At 43.5% G+C, this 21,442-nt stretch overlaps 1 protein-coding gene and 1 non-coding gene across 5 annotated transcripts in view; one reads left to right on the plus strand and one right to left on the minus strand.

The window, feature by feature from the left end:
• Positions 1–15,969, minus strand: part of APBA1 (amyloid beta precursor protein binding family A member 1) — a 210,048-nt gene extending 194,079 nt beyond the window's left edge. For 2 of the 4 annotated variants that reach the window (XM_032477806.1, XM_032477803.1), the window contains exon 1: positions 15,750–15,958. The gene's annotated coding sequence lies outside the window, so the exon portion shown is untranslated. Of the gene's footprint in view, positions 1–15,284; positions 15,377–15,749 lie in introns of those variants that run through there. The other 2 variants (XM_032477804.1, XM_032477805.1) reach the window with 2 other exon arrangements.
• TRNAG-ACC lies at positions 10,460–10,531 on the plus strand. Its single transcript has one exon. It is a non-coding gene; the product is annotated as a tRNA-Gly (tRNA).
• Positions 15,970–21,442: the final 5,473 nt, after the last annotated feature.

The following is a 21,442-nucleotide window of genomic DNA, read 5'->3' on the forward strand; positions in this document are numbered from 1 at the left end:
GTTAAGATTCCATCAAACAGAAAAGTACTTATAAAAACAACTGATTAAAATGTTTCCAACTAGACACACACCTATCCCTATGATCATGGAATTCCATTCCTAAATACATATCCAAGAAATAGGAAAGAAGACAGAAAGATATATACAAGAATGTTCATAGCAGCTTTATTCACAGCCAAAAACTGAAAATAATTCAGATGTCCAACAACAGGGGAATGGATCAACAAACTGCTATGTATCTATACAACTGAACCTAGCAATGAGAAGAATGAACCACTGATGGATGTGACAACATGGATGTATCTCATAGATATTATGCCAAGGAAAAGAATCTGTACCAAAAAACGTACGTGTGATTCTTTTTATACAAAGTTCAAGAATCATCCAACCTGAAAAATGATGACAGAAGTCACAGCAGTGTTTACCTCTGGGGATGGGGGAACAGGTGTAGACTGGGAAGTTGTGTGCGGGAATCTATGGGGTGCTGGCAACATTCTATATCTGGATTTGAGTGGTGGTTACACAGGTTTATACATGTGGAAAATTCCTCAGACTGTACACTGAAGGTGTAAGTACTTCATGTATTTTACTGTATGTGTTTTACTTCTATTATTTAAAAAAATCTTCCCAACTAGTAGTTTAAATCACAACTGACTGTACTCTGTCCGATTTAACAAAATTGACAGCACCTGAGTACTTCATGCGCTGTTGGAGAGTTGGCAGAGAGCTTTCCCCATATACATGTCAAACCATGTGTTATGGACTGAATTGTTCCTCTCCCCAAAAATCTTATGTTGAAGCCCTAACCCCTAATATTTGGAGGTAGGGCCATTAAAGGGGTAATTAAGGTTCAATGAGGTCATGAGTTTGGGACCCCAATCCAATATGACAGGAGTCCTTACCAGAAGAGGCAGAGACATTAAGGATGTGCACACAGGAGAAAAGACCATGTGAGGACACAGTGATTAAGTGGCTGTCTACAAGCCCAGAAGAGAGGCCTGAGGAGAAGCCAAACCTGCCTACACCTTGATCTTGGACTTCCAGCCTCCAAACTGTGAGAAAGTTAACTTCTGTTGGATGAGCCACTCAGCGGTAGTCTGTTATGACAGCCCCTAGCAGACTGATGCAGCAAGTAAAGAGGCTTCAAGAAAAACTCCAAGAGTTGACACAGGCCCTCTGGAGTTTGTGGGACCCGGGTGGTGGTGTCTGGCTCTTGCTGTGAGAAAGAGAAAAGCCAGTCCGAACTAGCAGGACAAAGAGAGAGGAGACTGTTCTGTAGCAAAACACACTTCTACTACCAAAGGAACAGGGCTGTGTGTTTCCTGTGGGCTCCACAGAAGCCGCCAGCTTGAGGTGGAGGAGGTGAAGTTTAAGGTGAGACATGTTTACCACCACTACCCACCTACCAGGATGGCAAGGGCTGAATGCTGATGAGGATGGGGACCCACCGCAGCTCTCATAAACCGCTGCCTGAGGTGTAAACAGGTACGACCACTTTGGAAAACCTCTGGGCGATATCTCAAAACCTAAACAGACACCTGATCTGTGACTCAGCCATCCTCCTACAGAAATGAGTGCTTATGTGCACCAAAATAAATGTTCAAGAGTGTTCACAGTGAGACAGTCCAAGTGTGCTTCAAATAAACTGCAGTATATTCGCACAATGGATTACCAAGCAGCAATAAAAAGGAATAGAGTACCGATACATACATACCACAAGGATGAATCTCTAGAACAATACTGAACAAAAAAGTCGACACAAAAGGTTACATACTCCATGATTCCATGTATATGAAGTTAAAAACAGGCAAAGCCGCTCTGTGGTGACAGAGTCAGAGTAGTGGTTGATATGAACTGGGAAGGGACATGAGGGCACCCGGGGGAAGAGGAAGAGGAGGTGGAGGATGTGTTCTGTATCCCATTTAAGCACTAGTTATATGAGTTTTCAGATATGTGGAAATTCAACAAATTGTACACATGAGATTTCTGCACTTTACTGTGTTCAGGTTCCATTGCAATTTTTAAAAGTCAAGAATGAGGCAGGAGTTTGGAATTTTTATTACTACACTGGGCTGTACTTTGTGATTAATAGAGTGGATTTAACTTTTCACCACTCAAGAGAGGGGAATCTAACGGACCTGCCCAAGATTGTATTCCAACGAGGAAGAGAAAACAAGTGTGTTAACTGGGCCTGGAGGAGCCGTGTGAGAATAGGGTGCTGCCATCCGCACTCTACTGAACCTAACCCGTTCCCTAAACCTGTTACACACCGAGGGCAGTTTCTTTAATTCAAGATTCCCTAAATAACAAGACAGTGTTCTGGAGCCTGCCAAAGTTATTACTTAGGTTTCTGTTTACTAGTTAACTGCTAAGATTAACTCCAATGTGATAACATGGGAACGATGACTCATGCTGACGCCCGCAGTTTACTGTGTCCGGTGGTACCATATAAAAATATTGAGGAAGACAGAAGTCTTCTTGCTTAGCCCAAAGACAGCAACAACAACCACTGGTTCACATCACACAGCTAATGATTATAACAGATTGTAACCATTCCTTTTGGTTACTAAACTACTTTGTTAGATGATACTAAGATTGGCTAATTCCCAACTATGAGCCTATTTCCATGAAGTTGTAGGAAGATAAGCGTTTAAGCATGTATATGTATATATGTACATATGTGTGTGTATATATTCATATATTAAGACATACTTTTTCATTCCAAAATTCTACGCCAGCTTTTATTTTGAGTGGCTCCTGGTTAAAGGTGGCAATTTGACATTTTTATCCTTTTCTTCTCCAGACTCCACTTAAATGAGTAAAAAGGCATAGATTAAGGTATGAACCCACAAAGAAAAAGGGAGAGAGAATATCCACAAACAAGAGATTTTAATACATTTCTTCGGAAGTGACTGGACTGTAGAACCCCAGGGATATAGGCCTGGAAAGGATGGAGGTGCAGAAGGCTCTGCAAACAGGTGATTCACTGTAACCAGACAGTTGGATCCCCGCCCTCTGCTTGATGGTGACACACACTTATCAGCAGGAGCCAGCAGCCACTCCTCAGGAAAAAGACTGGCATTTAGGGATTCCCATGGAAGCAACTAAATTGCTTCCCTGGCTGACGATCCCAAGAAGAAGCCACTGGTCTGCTGGTGGACAATGTTGGGGTCACACCCAGATCCTCATCCAGCCAACAGCCAGCACCTGTGACTCTTTCTGGGACCGCTGCACTAGCTTGGTCTTTTCATGGAGAGAACCAGAAGTAGCTGAGAATTTATGCTCCCCTCCCTACAGTCCCCACTCAGCCTGGGGACCTTACTGCATGACGGACAGGTATGGAATATGTACCACCAACCCCACAGACTTGGGTGGGAATGACCCTAAGGCCACATCATACCAGAGCTCCCCAGCCCTTGGGACATTGAGACCACACCCTTATTTGACTGCTTCTCCCCTCCCTTCCCAGTCTCCTCTGGGAGCATCTCCTTAACAAAGCAGGGCCTGCACATATCAACCCTTTTCTCAGTGTCTGCTCTGGGGAGCCCAATCTAAGCCCTCTACAAACCCTGCCAATGAATACAGACCTCTGGACATGTTTGGTGTCACAGCCCTAATATGAATGGACAATCCATGATGAAGACATTCCCTGAAGACCTCTGGCATGGAAGGGAACCAGTCAAATAAGTCATGAGATGTAAACAAGCCCAGTGCAAATTCCCCAAGTGAAAGAAAGGAGGAGGAGGGGGTGGTAAGAAAGGAAAAAAATTAAACTCAGGAAAAGAAGAAAAGGTAAGAGTCACTGTGCAGATAACATAATGAACAAAGCCTTAATCATCCACCTTCATAAGCACAGTCTCTTTACTTCATCAAGGGGAGCCTCATTCCAGACAAGAAACTGCAGACAGATGGATAATTACCTCCCCCCAACTGGCAGTTCTCAGGTAAGCCTGTCCCCCCTACTCCGCCCCCTCTGCCTCCATCCACTGAGAGTAACTTTGTAAACAGTCTTTGCACGTCCAGTAAATGGTATGTTGTGTCTCACTGGGAGCAGCTCAGACATAACAGGGAACAAAATCCTGAGTCCCTCAGCCTCCATTCTTTCCCAAGCAGGCTTCAAAAACCTCACAGGATTCAAATGTAACATGCACTTCTAACACTGGCTTAACATTCTGTCTTCAAGGCTAGACAGCATCTACCAGAGCAGTAACAATTTATGCCAAGTCGAAAGCACACTTTATAGTTTCTTCCACACCAAGCCGTGGGTCTTTTCTCCAGGTTAACATATTCTGGCAGACTAAAACAGATAAGTGCTTTTGTGAAACCTGACCTAACTGTTCTTTTCCTTAACAAATTTGAGTAAGGGGTATATATTAATTCAGGATTTTAGTTCCAATTCTCTAGCATATTCCTTTCTTCCCACCCTTTAAATATACACACAAGCACACACACATATGTAATTTCTTTATGATAGAAAACAGTAACATCCTCATCATAGACGATTTGGAAAAATAGCACACATGTATACACTGCTGTAATTCCACCATCCAGTTTCTGTCCGCCTCATTTTGAGAGAAAATTCTAGATCTGTATATTTCTTAATACTTCTGCTCCCAAGCATATACACCTATGAAGTAAAACAGGAGTTGTGTTCAAAGGTTTTGCTCTTAAGAGATGTGACTTGTTGATAAGATAGAGCAAATACACATGTAAAGATGAAGTGCATTCTATCATTCTATATTCATAGCCAAATGCAGAGTTCTGGCCCCTGAGTCAAGTTTTTGGGAAAGTACAGTTAAAAAAAGGCTGCTGGCAGCTGAGGCACAAAGCACTTAGCCTCCAAGTGACAGAAAGCCCCAGGGACCAAAGCTGAATGTTTGGCCACTTCAGTTATTCTCTAATAAGCCCCTTTTATGCTGAAATGGTGGTTTTGTTTTGTCCGTTTGGATTCCCCTTCCTTCTTCCCTGACATTCTTTTCCTTTTTTGGTTAATAGCGGGGGGGGGGGGGGGATGATTCTTAGAGTCCTTAAATTTAATTATGAAATGCTAACTCAATCATTCCCAAAGGCTTACTAGACAATAGGCAGAGTTTCTTTTAAAGATGGAAAGATACATGGAAAAGCAACAGATTTCCTTATTCCCACTTATTCAACAAATACGTATTCAGCAGATACTACATACGTGTGTACATGTGTGCAGAGTATCTATGTGCTGTTAGCCTTCCCAGTGCTAAAGGAGACAAAAAAAATGTTGATGGGTGGGTGTATATTTTGGAAGAACAAGACAGGGATAGACTAAAGTGAGCATGCATTGCTGTAGTTCAGAGGGAACTGGAGATGCTCGCTAACACACGGTACAAGATGCTGTGAGCATTTACACCAGGAGTCAGCAAGCTAAGTTCCACGAGACATATCTGGCCCACTGCCTGGGAGTTGGGAGTGCTTTTACATTTTTAGATGGCAGGGGGGAAAAAAATGAAGAGAGGAATCAAAATTTTGTGACAAGCGAAAGTGATACAAAATTCAAATTTCAGCACCCCTAAATAAAGTTTTATTGGAGTACAGCCCTGCTCATTGGTTTACATGTTGCCTGCAGCTGCCTTTGCAGTAGAACAGCAAAGCTGAGAAGATGCGACGGAGACTGTTCGGCCCGCAGAACATATTTACTATCTGGCCCTATGCAGAAAGTTTGCCGACCTGCCGGTTTAGAAGAGGGAGACATCACTTCTGCCTGAGGTCATTATGAAGGAAGTGACACACCTACCTCACTTTCCTGTAGCCCTTTATCTCTCATTTGCCCCTCTCAGCCAGCGGCCCACTGTGGGAAGAGAAGGGAAGGGCAGGTTTCATCATACCCCCTTTTATAGCTGGCCCAATCTAGAGACTTGTTCAATGTTGGCAGCACCATAGTACCTCTGTCTTGAGCCTTTCCACCCCAGGGTGCAGAGACTGAAGAAATGCTGGTGCAACAGCTACACACATACAGACATCCCACATGGGACGAGGGCATCATAAACAAGGGAGCCCAGCTGGGCAGACGGTGGGGGGGGGGCAGGGGGCTGCTGCTGGGCCCCAGGACAAGGGAGACTTGGGGACTGGGAGCTGTCGGGGCCTGCCCCTACCCCTGGACCTGCGGTGAGTCCCCCTTGCCCTGTCCTTTAGTCACCGAGAGAACGTCTGAGAGCCTCAAGTCCCACCTACAATCTAAGTCTGCTCCTGATACAGTTATGAAGAGTGAGATCTAATGAGAAGCAAGTGAGTCACCTGTGCACAGTGCTGAGCCCAGTGCCTGGCGCTCTGTAGCTATGATGTGAACCTGCTTTCATTCACTGAATGGGGAACCTATTGGGCCTTTAAAACGGAGTTGACATGTACCTACATTAGATAACTGGAGAGCCATAAAGAGTGTAATCACACCTGAACATCAGACTAGGTTAGACGTTCATTCCACCCAACACTATGGAAACATTCTACCTGTGGAACAAATTCTAGCCCCTTTAGGACAAAAATCTCCTAGGTATTAGCTCAGGAAAAAAAAAAAGATTCTTGTACTTTCAAGTTATTTGGAAGAGAAGTGGGTGTGAAAACTAGTTTCACATCTGGGAAGAAATATATTAGGTTGAAATTGAGAATTAAGTAACTGAACTGAACACCTAGAACTCCTGGGGCTTGGGGACAGTGACTTGGGAAAGAGGCAGGAAAGGAGGACAGGACAGAGACTAGCCAGACTCATGAGCGATGATCAGTCTGGCGACAAGGTCGGGGCCCAGGCACTTGACATGGTTTACACAGCCTAGGAAAGCTGCTAGATTTAAAAACCAATCCATTCATCTTACTCCACTTTCCATTTTCCACGCTAAAAATTACTTCTTTTGGAAATAAAGCAGCAACTCAAAAATAAAGTTTCCCTTTAGTATTATTGTGACATCATACACCCACACCACCAAATATCCAAATATGCTAATGATGTGAAACAAATTTTACAAACTCTGATGTGAAATTGTTTCCCACAATAAGAAAATAAGCACTCTTCTGATGGTTGTGATACAACAGAACAGCATTTCTTAAACTGCATGTCAGGACCCATGAGTGCTGAAATTAGTTTAGTGGGTTGGCAACCGCACAGAATAGAACAGAAAATATCCAAGTGCATTATGTATAATAAAGGACAAGTTTTGTTTCAGTGATATGTTTGTGCATGCACGTGCAGGTGTGTGTGTTTACACACACTCATCTATATTGCTAGGCTATGATGTAAACTGTATTCTCCTGAGGAATCACGGTCAAACAAGTTTAAAGGCACTGAAATAGAGTGTGTAGGTAAGTCTAGGATGAAAATCCTAATTCATTGAAGAGCCACGTGAGGGGGTAATTGTTCTCGTTAAGTGGAATTTCTTTATATGACCAGCTCTTCCTCTGCATTTAAGATGTGCTACAATTTACAGGAAATAGGATTTATGCACATGTTGTCAAGTATACCTCTTCTTTAAAATAAAGTATATCTGTCAATGAATACAGAATTGATCTTGGGAATATAAAATGCATCAAGTCAGAAACGTAAATGATTATATTGTTCAGAATGACAGCTGATCACCTGCTTCATGAAACAAAATCATTGCTGTATTTTTTCCACACTAATTAATCCACCATGGAGCAGAAGAGGAGGAGGCTGGAGAGGAAACTTAGTGGGTAGTTATGGTTTTACCACCACCATACCTCAACAACCTCCTATGATCACTTTGCATGTACAAAAATAAGATGAGATTTTTAGTTCCCCCAAAATTAAATTTCAGAGGAGAGAAAGTCACCTTGTGCTTAACTCCATATCCAGTCTCCCATATTATAAAGCATTCTCTCAATTACTCTCTTCTGAATGCCAAAAAGCAAAAAGCCTATTATCTCCAAGATAGCAGGACTAGAAGTCAAGCAATTCATTAATGCTGGATGTGATGGCAACTGATTTTAAAGGGAGAAACCATGTCAAAAACATTTACCTGATAAGACTGAGGATTTTATGAAAAGGAGATGTACGTTTCAGAGGTTACTTCGAGAACTATTTGGAGAAGGTGGCCTGAAACAATGGCAGTTAATTCTACATAGGGATGCTTACGGAAGTCACAGGATTGAAACAGGATAGATAAGTGGATGAATGAAGGGGGCCAAGACTTTAACGTCAGTTTAAGTAACTGTTCCTTCACCACTGCTCATAGTGGATGTCCCTATACAAGTCAGTGCAGAAGTGCCAGGTTGTGGAGATCACTAACACACACCTACAGGAAGGAAAGAAAAAGACAACTGTTCTTATGCTATGTGAATGGGCACACAGGCCTTGGAATTAAGTCTGCAGCGGCAGCATCATATGGAAATTCAAGAAGTACTATATTTCAAGCTAGCTAGATAGAAATGAATATGCCAAAAGTAGCCTAGTGATGAAAAAGACTGAAGTCAAAGGAGCATTTGAATAAATGATTTTGTAAAATGTGAAAGTAGAAGAATGTCACATTTTTTAAATTACTGATTTTATATAATGTGACTTAAAATATATGCAAGTACATTAATAAATAAGCAGATATTTCATACTTTATCTATATCCCTAAAATGTGCATATTCAAGTTGCTATAAAGCCTTTTAAAAACCCGTCTTGTTGGAAAACTGGGGACTACCTCATAATCGAGGGTACCTTACACATGGGCATTTATGGTTATCTGCATCCCAGATAATTGAGGATTGTCAATAGTTGGCTTGTGAGTGAACATGAACAGCTGTTGCAATACATTAAAATTCCTGAAATAAAATACCAGTAACTGCTATCAAACAAATGCTCATCTGTGAAAAACTCTCTGTGCTGCCCCTGGGCCATGTGGAACAGAGGCTGTTGCTGCACTGCCTCATGTCCCCTCAGCCCACTTCTGAGGCCACCTGTAGCTCAGATAGACAGTTGTCCTGCACACTGCCAGCTTCCCACCTCCCGCCCGCTCTGCCTCTCTGCCTAGCTACCCAAGGGCTTTCCCTGGTGCCTCCAAAGCTTGCTCAGGCTTGTACTGGCAGCACTAAAGAGCTGGAGACTCAGTGTCCCGCGCATTAAATGGTGGATAAACATCCCAGTATCCCCACTGCTTGGTGGACAATCGTAAAGAATGGAGCCTCCACTGCCCACAATGGCAATCTGCTCATGAGCCTGCCTCTGACTGGCTTTCCTTTCTTCCCTGTCTCATTCCCTCCTCCACTCTTTCACATGTGCTTCTTGGGATCACTGCCCAAACAGACTACTTGTACCCAAGTCCTCGTCTCAGGCCCCGTGTGCATAAACTACTTAGCATACTGTGGTGACTCTGTGTCCTCTTTGAAAAACGGCTGTCTGCAGAAATCAAGGTGAAAGAGCCTTACCCTCATTCTTTACTCCTGAATTGCTCAGATCTTTGGCAATGTCTCACCCATTCCTTGCAATGAGTATTTGATGATCCCTTATTAATGCAAAGAGTTTTTCTAGGGGTTGTAGAGTATGCCCAGATGAACAAAATATAGTTCTAGTTTCAAAGACCCTAGGCTTGAGAATGAGACATGACATACGGAAGAAGGAAAGGAACCCTATAACTAAAGAAGATTCAGGCGGCAGAAGAGTGATGTGGCACTTCCAAGGAGGGCCTACTTCCAGCTCACTAGTTTTCATCACTACTCAGAGCCACTCTTCAAGTCTTTTAATTTCAATGTTTGATTGAGGACATGTATCTTTTTATAAACCCAGCATGACTCACCCATAGGTCAGCCGAAATGTGGTACATGGTGATGCAGCCTTATGGGCGACTGATTCAGTACTGAGAGGCAAAGCATCGCATTGCAGGGTCCCTAGGTGACCATGCCATCGATGTGTGATACGACGACTCGGCCAGGTGGAGCAAGGAAACCAGGGAGGCTTCCTTGGTCATGCGAAGCACATGCCCACCTCAGGCTCTCTGCTCCTGATATTCTCTGCCTAGAAGGTGCTTCCCTTAAATATCTGCATGGCTCATTCTTTCACCTCTTTAAGCTCTCTCTGCTCAAGGCCTTCCCTGAACACCCTACACAAAATAACAGCAACCTCCATTACCCCAGTGACATGACCACACTGTTCCTTCCTTGCTTTCTTCTTCATAGTGCTCAGCACCACCTGACATATTGTATATTTGTTTATTTATTCTTTTAATCTCCTCCCACTAAAAGGTCAGTAGTAGTAGGGACATTTCCCCGCTGCTGTATCCCTCGCACCAAGAACGGTGAATGGCAGAGAAAAGGTCCTCAGAGAACATTTGTTGAAGAAATGAATAAATGACTTCATCATTAGAACCCCCAAATCATTAGAACCCCCACAGGTGAGTTTCTGTAAGCTCGTATGGAGTCATGACATGACCCTGTAACTCAAGGGTCTAAAGGGTACAAAATTATGTTGTGAAAAAACTTTTCTAAAGCTTCAGTGTAGGGGGAGGTTATAGCTCAGTGGCAGAGTGTGTGCCTACCATGCACAAGGTCCTGGGTTCAACCCCCAGGACCCCCATTATAAATAAATAAATAAATAAATAAATAAATAAATAAATAAATAAATAACCTAATTACCCCCCCCAAATAAAACAATAAATAAAATAAATAAAAAAGAGCTTCAATGTATGTAGCAGGTATGAATAAATAAAAGTTTTAATTCTATCATAAAGTTGAATAGGCCATGTAATACAACTCATTCAATGTCCTTGGTGTAAATAGGAAAAAAATTCTGAAATTTTAGGTCTTAGATACTGCACTTACTTTACTAAAAAAAAAATTTAATTTATTCATGTATTCATGAGACGAATATTTATTGAGTGCTTCTGATGGGTACGGTGTTGATTCTTTTGCCACGTCCTGCCGTTACAGATGGGAAAGGCTCATCTTTTCTAAAGATGTTCTTTCCCATTATTTTATCATGTTTTATTTATTGAAGCCAGCAATCCCTTAGAGAGAATAGTCACGGGAAACACTTCAGATGGAATCTTTTATTTAGCTAATTTTAAAAGTAAATACTTTTCTCTTTTCATTGAGTTTAAGGGAAGGAGGAACCACTGTATTTAACAACATTTAATGCTCACTATTACAAAACTTACACAAGTAGTTGTCAAGCTCTAATTATATAAGCTAACTGGTTCCAGCACAACTTCATGCTCTCCAAACACAGGAGACCCTCACAGCTGGGTGAGGATCTTTTATTCACCCCTAATTGACTGACTGCTACATTTCCACAGCACACAGTCCAAGTCGTCAGTGTTCTACTCATGACCTCAACCTGCCCACCTCTCTTTGACTTTACTTAGAAGACTGTGGCCAAATTCCTTTCTTTCTACCTCAAAGTGCCCACGCTTCTGCCTCCAAGGAGTCCTTCCTTTGCGTTCATGCAGTATACTCCCATCTTCTTGAAGATCCATCCCATCAGTTTGGCCTCTCCCTTACACTTTCAATCTCTCTTCCCTTTAATGGATTCTTTTCCACTTATAAAGTTGGCTCAGGTCTTCCTATACTAAAGCATTACTTTCCCTGCACTTTGCCCTACCTTTGATGTATCAAACTCTCTCTCCCTCCTCACCACCCCACTTCATTAAAAAGGAAGTCTGTCCTCACTGCTTTCATATGCGTCACCCCCTACTCTCCAAGCCCTCACAGCCTGGCTGCCATCTCCACCCACCTCAGAGAAAGTCAAAGAAAGCCAGGAGTCAAATCCAATGGCTCTTCCTTCACTGCCCCTTCTCCACCTTGGAGTGTGCTGTATGAATGACAGGGGCTCCCTCACCTTTCCCAGCTCCCATGACACCAAACTACTGCCACGACATTTCTACAACTGCCCCTTGTTCAGATCCTCTTTTTTCTCTTTTCCCCTCCAATGCAAAGACTACCTCCCAAGGATCCTACCCTTATCCTTTGCCTCTTTGTGCTCCATTTTCTTTACTGGCCATCTCTGAGACATGAAAATTGCTCTTAAGTAGATGACTTACAAATCTCTCTTCATAGCTCTAACCTTTCTCGAAGACCTACATCGGTATTGTAGTTTGTTCATTTGGACAAAACTCTCATGCCTAAAAATGAAACTTCTTTTTCCCCCTCTTCCTCATTCTCTCCTCAAGCTCCTTCCTGACAATGACATAATCATTCTGTTGGCTGAGCCTGACGATGACCTTTGACTTCCCTGCTCCGTGTTCAGATTATTCCTGTATCCTTTCTCTTGAGTCCGCCCTCTCCTCTTCACTCCCACTGCCTCATTTCCTCTTACCCCTAGTATGACAATAAAGTCTAACTGGTCTCCCTACTGCCAGTCTCTCCTCACTGCATTACATCCAACACAATGCTACAAGATTATCACCCTTTCCAAAGCACAGTTCTGGTCCTGTCAACCCTCCTCCTCAGAAACCTTCCAAGGCTCCCTGGTAGTTACTAAATAAAATCCCTACAAAAGTTGCTCCACAACCGTGAATGACCCTATCTTTCTTACCTTCTTTCTCTTTACATCTCTGGGCATCTCCTGCACTCCAGCCAAAGTATACCATTCATTTTCCCCTCCTAGCTTTATTGAGAAATAATGGACACAAACACACCATTCCGTTCCCTGTATGGACACACACTTCCCACCACCAGGCTTTTGCTATGCTGTTTCCCCCTCAAATATACCCTTCCTCCCCTGGCAGCCGAAATTCCACCTATGCACATCTTAGCTCAAAGGCTCCCTATTCCATAGACTCTTTCTTGATTCTTCCTTTTGAAGTCATTGCTGTATCCTGTGAACTCCTATAGCTCTGCAAGCATATTGCTTTTCCAGCACTTAACCATTTTCCACCACTCTTCAGTTAGTTACATGCATGCCCTGTCTCTCCCTCCAAGCCATGAACTTCCTCTGGGCAGGATCTATGTCTCCTTAGTCTTCAAATCTCCAGCCCTCATAACATTTCCCAAACCCTATCCAAAGGCATACAGGGTCTAAGATGTAGTAGACAACTAACAAATATTTGTAAACTAATGATTGCAACCCAAAGGGTTAACTTTGAATTTTACTGCTTGAAATGCTCTCAGCTTTAACAGTTACTCTTCCCATCTTGTAGGATAGAAGTCCCACCTCCCCATGATACTGCTATTTATTTATTTTGGCCCCATGGGTCATTTTTCAAATGTCTTTTATTCCCAAGTCTTCCAAAAAACAAATTAAGAGACCAATAATGGGAAAGAAAAGAATTAATACTCCTTTAAGTGAAGAAAATGCATCCATGTAAAACAATGGCTTGTTACAGGTACAAGGTACAAACTGAATTACAGGATTCAAATTGTATCATTAACCTTAACAGTCCAATCTTTAGAAAGTTAGGTATTACATTTTAAAAATTATCACAGTTATACTGGAAAGGAAATCATTCATTCCTGAGTCATCAATTGCGCTACTGAACAATTATTCTTTTTCTAAACAGTTTATTTACCTTGGTAATTTCTAATATTCTTAAACTTTCTTGCAAGACATTTACATCTCTGGATTTTACTTGCAAATACAAAGATGACAACTTTTTTTTTTAAAAGCCAAAACCTCTTAGAATGCCTTTTACATTCCAAAATACTTTTCTCAGAAAGAAATTGGCAGAATTAAAAGAGTAAGGAACTAAGATTCAAAATTCATTTTTATAAATCTATCCTTAAATCTTGGATGCAATCCAACAACCTCACATTAAAATTTTAGAAGGCTTGACTTGAAGGACATGGGGAAATTTAATGTTCACAGCTTCAAGGGAAACTGGTCTACAGATCACCATTAATTAAGAGAAGATAAATGGTAAGAAAAAAAACATATATGTGGACAATCCTAACTCTATTATTTTCAATGCAACCTCTGCCAAAACAAAACAAAAATTTTTAAAAGAGAAAGAAACCTCTAATGCCAGCGTGTTGTATACTTACTTGTGTAGCTATGATTGCTACTGGCTTTTCAAGAGGACCAGGGCGGCCAGTTTGGATTCTGACAGCAATGCAGTAGAATTTAAGGTGTTACGACTTTAAAACAGGTTTAAAGCAGGTTGATCTAGTCTCATAACATTTCAATAAATACATATCAAGATATTAAGTGTAAAGGTGCCTTCATTCCTATACATACCGTAGGAAGAACACAGGAGCTGAGGAGTCAAACTGCAGTGGACACACATATGAATATGCTATCTCCCTTCCCCTCCCTCTCTCCCCAGCCCTACACAAGCCTATCTTTATCACGCAGAGACAATTAAACAGCTATAGACTCGGGATGCAGTTCTGTGTCCCAGCTCCCACTGGGTGACTTATTGCCAGCCTGACATTTTCCAGATTCTCTATGAGCAGGCTACATTGGCTTGGAAAGCAGACTCACTGATCTGGGACCCCATCACCACGGGTCTTGAGGGATTTCAGTTTCCAAACGAGACAGGGCACCACCTGGCCATTGTGAAAGCTGGAAGAGTCGATATCACCACAGGAGAAATAAAGTGTCCCTTTTCCTAAGGAAAACGCCCTGCTTGCATGACGCTGACCAAGGAGGGTACCAAACATTTCTCAGTACGATCCTTTTCTTCTTTCAAATACTGGCCCCCATCTCTTATACACACCTCCAGAGTTCATTCTACCAGAACCAACATGAAGATCATATTCTTCAGCCATAAGATTTCCAGTGTTTAAATGTGGAAGGAGAAGGTCTGGCTGACATTCAAAGTTGTGGGGGCAGAGAGAGGGATGTGGCCGTTAAAGACCCTTCTCCTTCAGGTCAGACAAGAGATAAACAATAGAAACTGCAGAGTCAGGGCATCTAAGACCCCCGACGGAAAAGAGGCTGAGGAGAGAAGTATCACAGGATGGAAGGTCCCTTCAAAACCTGGACACCAGTAAGCCCAGAAACGGTAACCATTATCCTATTTCCCTGCCATGTGCCCAAAGCCACATGCACACTTCCACATCCCCATGTCAAGAGACATGTGAAAAAAGGGGGAAGTGAGAGAAAGTGAGAATCCCTACACCCAGCCATCCACAGGCAGAAGCAGAACAGAGGCTGAACTCAGAGTTGCAGGGTAGGAATAACGAACACTGTCCCACAGTCAGCGGGTGACAGCAAGTCAGGGCACCAGCAGATCTCTGGGTCTGGAGAGCAGTTTGGGGAGAGTGGATACAATCACACCAGCACACACACACATACACAGATTCACACACATGGGATTTTACAAATCCGCACCCACCCCACTGCCTCCCTCCACACTCACACACCAAGTGCATCCTGCACACTTGATCCTTACCATCAACACACTCTTTCTCCCGGAGAGGCAGCCGAGAGAGCTGAGGGATCCTAGCGGGGATTCCTGGAAATGTCATCCCCCAACACCTTCGGTCCGCCATCCTCATCCCTTTGGCTCTACCTTTTACTTACACACACACACACGCACGCACGTACGCACACACACACTCACTCACTCCTGCCATGACTATCAGGCCCGCCGTTGCCCTCAAAGCACCGCATCTCAGCGCGCACCGGACACCAGTCGTCCCTATCCTCAACGGCCCCTTCCCCCGCCCCGTTAGCTTGATGGCTAAAGGCACTTCCCCCTGTATGTCGCCGGCTGTCCCCTCTCATCCGCACTATTGTTCCTTGCAGCCCCTCTCGCGCCCGAGGGCGCCCTTCGGCGAAGACCGGGGCTCCGTCGAAGGCAGCATCAGCGCCGGGGACCCCCCTCCATTCACCCACCCCTCCCTGGCGGTGGTACCTTGCTTGACAGCTGGGTCCGCGGGCCCGCGGGAGCAGGCAACGCTAATGACAACGTTGGTGCCAAGCCTGGGAATAAAGCTCCACTCCAGACGCTCCTACCTCCAGCGCCACCATCTTCTCCCGCCGCCGCCGCCGCCGCCGCCGCCACCGCCGTCGCCGCCACCGCGACCGCAGCCGCCCTCGCCCAGCTCCGGCTACTGCTCTGCAGCCGCCGCTCGGGCCCCTCCGGTCCAGCGGCCCCACCCCCTTCTCCCCACCCTCCCGCCCGCCCCTCGTGACGCGCGCCGGGCCGAGCCGGCCGGCTGGAGAGGGAGGGCGCCCGTGGTGGGGGGTGGGAGGGGACGCGCGCACGCCGCGTGCTAGGAGCGCCCCTGTCTCCCACGCCCACCCGCGCGCACCCGCGGCGCGCGAGCCCGAAGCAGCTGGGCGGCGTCCTCCTCCCGCCGCCTCTGAAGCGCCCTAGTCCCGGCGCGGGTGGGCGTGTGGGGCGCTGCCGCCTCTCGCCGTCCTTCGCGCCCCGGCTCGGTCAGGTGCGTCCTGGCGTGCGCGGGCCCCGCTGGAGCTTCCCTGACCGCGGCTGCGGGCCGAGCTCACGGAGCGGCAAATGCGGCTGCCTCTTCGGCGGAAGCCCAGAGGGGTCCCGGGTTCCCTCAGCAGCGGCCCTGGCCAACCTCTGCGGGCAGGAACAGGCCGCGCTGCGGGACCACGAAGCCGGGCCGCGGCTTCGGCTCCCGCGGGCTGTTCCCTCTGCTGAGTTACTACCGAGCTTTCCCGCTTCTCTTGGCCCTTAAATGCTGCTTGCACTTAGCGGCCCGGCCGGCGCACAAGACCCCCTCAGAAAAGGGGGTGCCGGTGTCTCTGGAACGCGCTGCAGACCTGCGTTGTGGCCGCTAGGGGGAGAGCCTCTCGGGTTTGGGCGGGAGCGAAGCTGGCCGCCTTTGCAGCCCTGGAAGGGAACTGCCCAGTCCTGCGGGAAGAGCGGAAAGCCTCTGGATTATGATGCCGGGAGATGCTCGGCTTAGTTTTTCTACCCGCTTCTCTATTCTGGTTGGTCAGAATTTAGTGTATTTGAGCCTGGCTGAGGGCATCAGCCCCAGATAAACCTGACAGAGGGAGGACGGGAGGGGACTTTTGCAGCAGGGACCAGGTGGCAGGTGCTGTGTGTTAATGAAAAGCAGTGGGATGGACAGGCCTCAGGAGACCTGGGTTCTGGCGCCAGCCTCACCTGTAATTGGCAGTGTATATGAGCGAAATTGTTTCCCCTCTTCACAGGTTTCTCAGTAATATGAAATTATATTTGCACAAAGCCTTATCGTTTGCAAAGCCATCTTCATGCACATATTCTCATCTAGTAAAATGAAGCCTTGGTTATCCAGATCCTTTGGGAAAGGGATCTTTTACCACACCGTTTTTCCGTATTATTGTAAGCACAGTGCCTCCAGAAAAATCTGGGGATGTAGCCTGAAGCATTCTTGAAGTCTTGTGTTTTAGCTATAAAGTTTATATGACCTTGCATTCTACTCCATGATGATTTTTTTTTTTTTGCTTTAACAAAGCAAGCAATAGCTTACCTCTCCTCAAAAAGATCTTTTAGTAAAATTGAAATTGAAATATATACTAGGAAGGTGTATCGACATTACATACTTACCTTTTTTTTTCCAGTATTTATTCGACATGTATTCCAGACAAGGTCCTTGTTCTTCCTGAGCTCACAGTACGAGGGAGGAAACAGGTATTAAACAGTCAGAATAATAAGTGCAACTGTGATCAACTCTCAAGTGCAAGGGTGCTAGGGTTCACAGGGAAACCTAATCTAGACCCCAGGATTGGATGAGGCTTTCCAGGGAAATAACCTTTCAGGTTGCCCAGGATAGGCAGCACTGAGACACTTCCAGGTAGAAGGAAACGTATAGAAGCCCACCCAGACTGGGCTGGAGAGGCAGGCAGCTGTGGCCAGAACCTGTAGAAACTTGTAGGCCTTTTAAAATAAGGATTTTATCTTGTGAGAAGGTCACTGAAAGTCTGTAAGAGCTGGGAGTCAGTGATCATGATCACATTTCAGTTACTGAAAGATGGGCGAGGTAGCTCTGTGAAGAAGTGATTCATGGAGGGTTAGGGTCCAGGACAGAAAGACTCTGAGCCCATGACACACCCCTGCTTATAAACCTGGTGAGTATTTAGGGGTTTTAGTTTTCACACTGACTGCTCTTCTGTTTGTTTTTAGTGCCTCTGTTTTCACATGTACCAGTTTTGGGGCCTTTCAGACTGCCTCTCTGTAATAGTCCTTTTTTTTGTTACTTTTAATATGCTGTGGTTTTAGGAAGGAAATTGATCTTGTTAGAATTTCAGGTTCAGTAAGGGGATATAGGTTCTGAGTAAGGAGCTCTTTTCTGTGATACACTTGGTGTCATTTAGTTTGTTAGCTCAGTAATCTCTGCTTATTTTCTACTTTTGTGTGTACATTGAGGCAAAATTCCTTGATGCATGAATGAGAGACACATTATTTCTTTAATAATATAATACCTTTTCCTCAAATCTTCCATCACAGGGTTTTTGTGCAGATTAAAGTATGTGAAATTACAAAGTATTTAGTGCCATATAAAGGAAAGTAATCATTATTATAATGCCAGCTTAGAGACCTCCAACACTAATTAGTTACCAAATATCCACACCTGAAAACTCCCTCCCTCCTCTTCTCCTGACCCTCCCATAAAAGCACAGAGATGCCTATTCCTTATGGAAAGCACACACATTGTCTGAAGTGTTCATGTTACCCTTTGTGTCTTGGCTGGCAGGAAACTCAGGCCAAATTTGCAGGTCATTGTAGGAAATGGGTAGATCCACACGACATTCATATCTGTGTCATAGCTCTTCCTCTGGTCTTGTTCTTATATTGTATCTATGGTTTTCCTGTGCCTGCTTTATTGCTATTTTTCTACTTTATTATAGGCATTCCTATAAGCCACTTCAAATATTTGTATTCACTCACTTTTTAAAAGGGTCAGAACTGCTGTTCAATGTTTCAGAAGCCAGTATATAAAATTCTGGCACCCTGTCAGCCATTGTAGCAGGTAACAATACTATGGACACTGTGCCAAGTAGCTTGGGTTGAAATTCAAGCTTTGTCCACCATTGCATGTGGATCAGAAGCCTCTGCATGACAGTTTAGAGCCTCCTATCGCAAAAAACCCCCTCCAGTTTGTCTCCCACTGGCTCCTAGATAATTTCCTTTAGTGTGATCTCTGAGTTTCATCAGCCTGCCCTGTACCTGGTACAAGTATTGTTTGTCACTTGATAAGAAGGCAGGGATCCATGAACTTTTATTCATTTAGGTTTCTTTTTGTCAACAAAGACCTGAAGATTCCAGGATTCACTAAATACATTCAAACTTCACAGGAATCACATGTCTCTTTTGGTAGCAATAGGTACTTCCCCTTGATTTCAAGTTCCTTAGGGATTACCTTCTTTCTGTCCCCTTGAGCTGAGGTTGTATGTAGAACAAACACTCAACAACCTTCAGGGAATAGGGTTTTTCTTGAGGATTTCAGTTTTGCTAACATTTGATAACATAGAAACCTTTCTAATATACAGTATAGTTATTTTTGTCACAGGATTTTAAATGTATGGACAAAATAAACAGTTACAAAATGTCCATATCCTAAACTTCAATAAAGTTACTTTTACATGCTGATTCTTATTTCACCAGCTTTTTTCTAGACATACATTCTATCCTGGCTTCAGACAGGTCCCCATCTTTCTCTTTCTATTCCCCAAATAGGTCAGGCTCCCTCTCTCTCTTCCTTGAATCACATTCACTGTGCCCTTTAATGATTCCCACCAGCGTTTTGTACAATGGCTATGCTTACCTGATAACTAGAAGACATTCTGGTTCTATATATAGTAATTCTGCCACTGAAAATGAAATTTCTGAATGAAGAGTGTCATGGGAACATACTGCCTTGTTTAAAAGGTTGCATACCCATCCCTGAACCGAACTCCATGGCCAATGGCATGGCTCTCACCCCTGGAGCTGGGCCAGTCCTCCTCAAACCAGGTGGCTGCTTGAGGATAGAGCAAGACCTGAGTACTATCACCAAGAGCAGGAAACGGACAGGGGCAAAGGAAAACAACTCTCCCGTTCATCTCAGGCTTATACTAGAGAAGAATGAGAAATTTTAACCTAAATGTACAATAATAAGGGAGTTGGTTCACTGATTAATGTCTTTACAGTGCTATATATTATGCCGCCATTAACAATATCATAGTCACAGACTTTAAAAAAAATAATAATACGGAAAAAACACAAGTTTAAGTTCTCATCACAATTGAAAAAAATTGGGATACAAAATCATGTAGACAGTTGATTACAACTTTTTAAAAGGGCACAGAAGTACATCAAAATGTCAGTAGTAGTCCACTCAAGTAGTAGTGTTATTTTCCTCTTTCTATGTTTTGGTAGTTAAAAAAATGTTTTTAATAGTATACACATGATCTTAACAATTTGAAAAAAAAAATGGCTGTAAAAATTAACAACGTTACCACCAGACACCTAGTGGCATCCCAAAATAACTATTGGGCCACTTTGCATTTCTGAAGCATTTTTCCAGATTTGATTTATCCTTCCAGGTTTATTTCAGATACCACGAACTTCAAGAAAATGTTTTCAGACTCTGTTGCTCTCATTGATACACCTTATTGTCAAAGCATTTGTTTGCAACATTACCAGCCTTACAGCCTCTATGGAAGAGCAGGATATAAATAGACAGAAATTGATAAAATTCTTTGCTCATTCTGTTTAACATCTGCTTATGCACTGGATTGTTTCCCAATTTATTTCAGTAGTACACCTGAATATTATGGTCATCTGGTAGGAACAGCATAAAATATTGATATATTTTAATTCATCCTACACACTAGAACAATTTTACTGGAAGAAAATATGACTATATGTTCTAGATAAACTATAACATTACAACCATGAGTGTATTTCTTTAAAAGTAAGAAGCTATGAAATTAAGTGTCCAGCAATTTCAGTATTTTTCCCCCTCAATATGTGTTTGCTACAGATTTATATCTTTTTGCCATCTTACTAATAGAAAAATGGTAGTAAACACCAATTGTCTAAGGAGTTGTGTAGGATAAAAATGTAAAATTAAGAAGATTCTAATAACCAGTTTTTTTTTCTTTTATCAGTACATAATCCAATCAATAGGCTACCATTACTCATCTGGGGCAGGAGATCACCTCAGTGCTGTTTCTACAATAGCACTGACATATGGAAGTGTAATTTTAAAATCACCACTCTACTCCTGTTTTCCGTTAGGTATTTTGTTTTGGGTATGTTGTATCACATCCCCAACTAGATCATGAGCCCTTCAAGATTAGTGACCAAATGTCAGTTATATTCCCTTTGTGTTGCTTCCACCGAACACCTAATAGTTAATGGAGTACTTGGGAAGTATTCATCAAATATTTGTTGGCTGATTGATATATTTACTAACTGTCCTTCCAATTACTCCAGTTAGATTGTCCAAGAAGACTACTGAAGTGATTTGCCTTTAAAATAATTTCTCTTTCCTTTTTGTTACTATTTTTCCTAGAATTCAGTAGCCTCTGAAAAAAAGTTATAGATATCTCTATTGACTCAAAAATAAAGAGCCTAGGTAAACCTTTAATAGTAAATAGTCAATG

Source organism: Camelus ferus, chromosome 4 (genome assembly GCF_009834535.1).
Source record: "Camelus ferus isolate YT-003-E chromosome 4, BCGSAC_Cfer_1.0, whole genome shotgun sequence".
Classification (NCBI taxonomy): domain Eukaryota; kingdom Metazoa; phylum Chordata; class Mammalia; order Artiodactyla; family Camelidae; genus Camelus; species Camelus ferus.